The sequence below is a fragment of the Canis lupus genome, chromosome 19, assembly GCF_048164855.1.
Source record: "Canis lupus baileyi chromosome 19, mCanLup2.hap1, whole genome shotgun sequence".
Classification (NCBI taxonomy): Eukaryota; Metazoa; Chordata; class Mammalia; order Carnivora; family Canidae; genus Canis; species Canis lupus.
This window is the reverse complement of record NC_132856.1, coordinates 41,413,275-41,419,274: the sequence shown is the minus strand read 5'-3', so window position 1 is coordinate 41,419,274 and position 6,000 is coordinate 41,413,275. Positions and strand designations below refer to the sequence as shown.

The 6,000-nt window shown below is 53.7% G+C and overlaps 1 protein-coding gene across 4 annotated transcripts in view; it reads left to right on the top strand.

Moving 5' to 3' along the window:
- Positions 1-3,314: 3,314 nt before the first annotated feature.
- The window catches only part of DAG1 (dystroglycan 1), a 71,524-nt gene continuing 68,838 nt past the window's right edge, over positions 3,315-6,000 (top strand). Inside the window, exon 1 of one of the 4 annotated variants that reach the window (XM_072786208.1) lies at positions 3,315-3,456. The gene's annotated coding sequence lies outside the window, so the exon portion shown is untranslated. The other 3 variants (XM_072786213.1, XM_072786207.1, XM_072786209.1) reach the window with 3 other exon arrangements.

Sequence of the window (6,000 nt, the reverse complement as noted above, 5' to 3'; positions counted from 1 at the left end):
CTTGGCTGACTGGAGGAAGGCCCTGTGCCAGACATGTATTAAGGGGTCTAGTGGAAGTACCAGAGCGGAGGGCCCTGCAAGAGAAGGGACTGGCTTCTGGAAAGGCTGGTGGTGACCCACAAACACGCCTACTGGCAGTTTCTCCCGGATGAACTTATCAGCCCTTTCATTCTGCCAGAGCTGCCAGACAATCTGCCTTCTGTTAAATCCAGACAAAAGGGACCCCTCCCTTGCTCTGACTTGGCTGGCCCTGCTTGGGCATTTGGGTCAGGAACCTCCATCCTCAGCTAGCACTGCCCCTTGCCCCTCTTCATTGGGCCTGGGGGAGCATCAGCAGCAGGAGCCTCCCTTCCTCTGGAAGAATCTGAAGCTGGGCCCTGGCCCTTAGCCTTCAATTCCTTGGGAACATGCCAGAGTAAAAAGTGCTGGAATCCTAGGACCAGAGGAAAGTTTGTTCCATGTCAGTGTCTGCTGGATTTTATCTGAGCTGGATCCAAATCTTTAGCTTAAATCATATGGTAAACATGAGGACATTTGCCTAGGGCTTTGCACAGGGTTAGGCTCTTCTCAAACAGAAATTAAGCCTCTACTATGTGCTGGCATTTAGGTGATGGTTGCAATGTGGGGCCCAGCAGATTGGTTTCTGGCCTCAAGGGCTCATACTCCAGTCGGGGAGACAAACCTTAATCAGATAATTTTTCTGGAGCCTCTGGCTTAGGGTCTAAGTGGAGGAAGTCCTGGAGGCTGAAAAGTCCAGAGAGTTGAGGGCTGTCAGGCATGAAGAGCCCTATTCTCAACTTCTGACCAATCCTCCCCCAGCCCATACCAAATGGGTCCCTTGGTCATACCACATGTGCCCCTTGGGCAGCTCCCCATGGGTGTTCTCTGGGCCTCACTTTTGGCTATGCCCTCCAACTGGCTGTGAGCACCAAACCTGATCCAGGGTGGCCCAGGCCCTCGTGGGATTCCAGAATAGCCCCAAAGTGTGAGTCACTGGGGACTTTGTGCTGAGCCCCAGGGTGGGTTATGCAGTTCCCAGAGGGGAAAGGCTTTGACTTTCAGGACTACAGAGAACAACTTGCCTTTTCTTTACAGCTACCACTTAACCTAGGGGCTGTGAAGACAGCTGTCCACCTTCCTCTTTACTTTCCTACGGGCTTCATGGGAGCTGATTTGGCTCCAGTTTGTGTTAGGCCCCAAAAGATTGGTTGACTCTGCCTAGCTAGGCCTCTGCTTTCTAGGGCCTGAAGGAATAGGGGGATGGGGAGAACTCCAACTCCAGACAAAAATGAAGAAAGCCAGGGGCACCTGGGTGGCTCAGTTCGTTAAGTGTCTGCCTTTGGCTCAGGACATGATCTCAGGGTCCTTGGATGGAGCCCTGTATCAGGCTGCCTGATCATAGGGGAGCCTGCTCTCCTTCTGCCCCTCTCCCCTGCTCATTTTCTCTCAAATAAATAAATAAAATCTTAAAAAACAAATAAAGAAGCCAGCAATGATACCCAGAATTTAGAGCCATTCTGGCCTGGGAGAGGAAAACATATGAGATCTGACAGGACTTAAGGGCTAGGGAAGGAGAGGAGCATTAGGGCCTGCATGGGAACCATAGTGCCTCCAACTGAACCCCAAACCTAGAGAGGCAAGGACTGGAAAGGATTTGGCTCTAAGGGCTTCAGACACACTCTGGTTGTTATTCCCTCCTCCAGGACTATCCCACCTTCGGCATCAACTAGTTGAAGCCCTTTCCTTGGTCAGAAGTCTGGAGGCTCCTTAGGCATGGGGGACTGGGACTCTGGAGGTCAGAACAAGGCCTGGTGCTTCATCTAGGAAGACCAGTACCAAAAAGGAAGAAGGGAAGTTACTCTGGCATCCATGGATGGTCAGTGAAGTCTAGAGTGGCCAGCAGCTTCTGTGCAAATGGTAGGGGGGAGGTATTTCATGAGGCCAATACCCATTGCTATCTTTTGTTTTGGAAAAACATATATAACTATACAGTCAGGCACCAAAATACCCAGCAGAACCTAGGGCTGCAAAGCAGTGCCTGGTGTATGTTGGGGGGAGGGTAAACTGAAGAGCATATGAAAGAATATATTTTATTTAAAAACCCAAGTTAAAAAATAAATAAATAAAATAAAAACCCAAGTAACTTTCTACATTCTTAGCCTTTTCAAAGCAGCAGATTTTTTTAAAAAAGATTTTATTTATTCATGAGGGAGGCAGAGACACAGGCAGAGGGAGAAGTAGGCTCCATGCAGGGAGCCCAACGTGGGACTTGATCCCACAACTGCAGGATCACACCCTGGGCTGAAGGAGGCGCTACACCGCTGACCTACCTGGGCTGCCCTTTTAATTTTAACATCTAAAGGATAGTCTGGGGCCTTTTCTCTGTTTTTTCAGTTCCTTTTCTTTGTGGATGAGGTTTGGAGCCTATACATTTTTTTTCCTTTGAAGATTTTATTTGAGAGAGGGAGAGAGCACAAGCAGGGGGAGCAGCAGATGGAGAGGGAGAAGCCGCCTCCAAGCTGAGCAAGGAGCCTGATGCCAGGTTCCATTCCAGAACCCTAGGATCATGACCTGAGCCAAAGGCAGACTCTACCAACTGAGCCAGCCACCCAGGTGCCCTGGAGCCTATGGATTTATAAAGAATCAAGGGGCATCTGACTGGCACAGTTGGTAGAGCATGAGCCTCTCGATCCTGGCATTGTGAATTTGAACCCCACACTAGATGTAGAGATTACTTAAAAAAAAAAAAATCTAACAACAACAAAAAGGAATCACAACAGATATACTTGTTTGGGAGAGGACTTTCCTTTCAGCTCCCTGAAATTTATTTCTCCTCAACACTCCTTAAGGAGAGGGAGAAGACAGGGGAGACTCACACCTGTCTGGATTCAAGGAGGACCGCCTGGCAGGCAGCAGCCGGTTCTGTGTTCCTAATGTGCTCTCTGACAAAAGGTCAGGCTTGGAATTCCAATCTGGACACAGGCCCAGGAGGCAATGGACATATTCTGAGTAGGGTTTGGGAGAGAAAGGGAGCAGAGCCCACGATGGGTCCCATCCCCAGACCCATCCAGTAATTATTCACGTCGCCAGGGCATTTGGGGTAGGTGGCGTAGGTAAGCCCTACGGGGAGCGAGAGCACCTTTAGGACCCTCCCGTTGAAGGGAGGACCTCAGCAGTAACCTCTGCTCCTTACTCCCCCACCCCCTGAAAGAATGCGGGCTACAAGTAGTGAGTGACCAGCACCAGCGGGTCAGAGCTATTTCTGGCGCCAGAGGAGGCATCGGATTCCGGAGTCCGGGGGCAGGGGGAGGGGGAGGGGGAGGGGACAGGGTCAGGCCTGAGGCGCTTCCCGGACGCCCTCGCCTGCTAGGGGCTAGGCCTTTGGACGGAGGCCAGCTTCCCGCCCTTCCGGCCCTCGCCTCAGTTTCCCCATCCGCATAAGGGCCCGGCAAAAAGGTAATCATCCTTAAATTTAGAAGACGCTTCCTAATTGTTTTCATGGCTTAGAAATACCTCTTAATTTGCGTTCGAAAGAAATCAGAAGGGCCAAACGAAGGGTGGGTCAGCTGTGGCAGGGCCAGTTCTCGAGCCTGGCCAGCCTGGGTCGGTTGTACGAGCCTCAGAACCCGACGGGCGGAGGTTGGGCGGGGCGCGCCCCTCCCCCACTACCAGACTAGAGGCCAGGGGGGTTACCCGGGCGGGCCGGGGCGTGTCCCGGGGACGGACCCGGCCGGCCGCGGGGCGGGGCCTCCGGGACGGGGCGTGTCCCTCCGGGCGGGGGCGTGGCGGGCCAATGAGCGGAGCGGCTCGGAAGGAGGCGGGGTCTGTGCGCGGGTGCGGCGCGCTGCGGGGCGGTGGACGCAGGCAGAAGCGGGCGTCGCACGGACTGCCGGTCGGTGCCGCGCGGAGCTGGCGGCGGGATTGGCTGCGGCACTCGCGTGTCAGGCGGTTGCTAGGCTCCGGCCGCGCGCCCCGCCCTCGCGCTCGGCGCCCTCTCAGCGCCCGGTACGTGCTCGCGCGGAGGCTGCGGTGCGGTGCTCGCGCTCCTTGGGCTCGGCGGCGGCGGCGGCAGCGGCGGCAGCGGCGGCACGGCAGCTTGGCGCCGAGTCCCTCGGGAGCGGCGGCGGCGGCGCGGCGTCTTGCGGCCGGGAGTAGCAAGCACCTGCCGCGGCCCGCCCGCCGGCGCTCGGTGAGTGCGCCGCCCGTCCCCTGCCGCCGAGCCTAGCAGCCCAGGGCCTCGTCCCCGTGGCCGGCCGTGCCTCCCGAGGAACACCTGCTGCTGCTCGTGGTTTGGCCCAGGGTGGGGACACGGCCTCGGACGTCCTTGCGGGTGAGGCAGCGGCGCGGCTCGGGAAGAGCCGCCCCCCTCCTCTCGGCCCCTCAAGGCGAAGGCTCAGGGCGTTTCGCGGCCGGGCCCGGGCTCCGCGCCGCGGCGATGGGCCAGGCCTCAGCCCGACCCGCGCTTCGAGGAACGCGGGGCCTGCGCGTTGGCCGCAGGCGTGTGCGGCCTTCGGGCCGCCCCCTGGGCTTGCAGAGTGGGTCGTCGCGCGGCCCAGGGGGCGGAAGCCGGAGGATGGGGCATTGACCCCCCGCAGGAGGTGGGGAAGGGCGCTGCAGCCGCTGGGACCTGAGCTGCTCGGAGCCTTGGGGTCACCCCCCCTACCACACACACACACACACACACACACACACACACACACACACTCTTGAGCTTCTTTGGAAGCCTCCTGCCTTTTCACCTTTTTACTTGGTGTTTGGAAAACCAGATTCGCCAGCGGGTGTATTTGTAAAGTGTTTCCCGAGAAAATGATGTATCGGTTTAGAATCCTGCTATAAATTTCAAGTTAATTTCATACAAACTCAAGTGCTAATTAAAAATGCTTATTTTAATCTCTGTGACCTGTGAAGCTCTTAGATTTGTAAACTGACTTACTTCGGGATTAGTTTTAACGATGATCATGAAGTTTTGCCTTGGTGGGAGCTAGAGCCTGGGACAGCACGTTTATAGCCTAAAGTTCTAACTTAAGAGCTGGGCCTGCTATTTCCCTAAATAAGCGAGGAGAAGCGATTCCTGGCATGGAACCCAGACTCACTGCAGGGAGGGTGGTGTTTATAGGACATAAGTCCAGATAAAGAGTTGGATGTGCTACTAGGTGTTTTGGAGTCTGGTGTAGGTGGGATATTGTAACTTTACCAGGTTGTTCTTTGCTTAGTGTTCAGAGACATAATTTTGAAATATTCCTATATTTAAAAAGATTCAGCCTTAGAGGCATAAAAATCTCTAGTTGGAGTATGGAGTAATTGAATTGAACTTTGCTGTGGAGCCAAGGCATAAGAGCTCATGGCCTGCGTGTTTAAAGGAGGCTGAGGAGCCATTTCTTTTCTTTCTTTCTTTCTTTTTTTTTTTTTTTCCTGAGGAGCCATTTCTTGGAGAACTAAGATTTGAGGAGAGAGTAGGATGCATAGTGTGAGCTTGTTCAAAGCCTGTAGGATACTGTATGAAAGGAAGAATAAGCAGTACTATATAGGCAACAAACACCTGGTTGGAACATGGAAGCTCTTGTTGCTGTAAGCCTTGGTTGAAAGAGGAAGAGCAACTCTTTACTGTTTTCAAAAAGTTGATTTGACAGGGACACCTGGGTGGCTCAGGGTGTGATTCCTGGAATCCAGTCCCACATCAGGCTCCCTGTGAGGAGCCTGCTGATCCCTCTGCCTGTGTCTCTGCCTTTGTCTGTCTCTCACGAATAAATAAATAAATCTTAAAAAAAAAAAAAAGTTGATTTGACAGAAACATTCATTTGCTTAGTGAATATTTGGCTTCACTGCTTGCCTAATTTTGAGGTAGGTTCAGGGGACCCATGTAAAAGAGGTTGGTTCTGCCCTTAAGGAACTCAGTTTCAGGGAAGTGGGGATTAGGGAACCTGTGATTGATAGTATCTGCCCACTAAGTGTGCTCACATGGTGCTCTGGGAGCCTGAGGAGAGGGAATTCCTAAGCTGA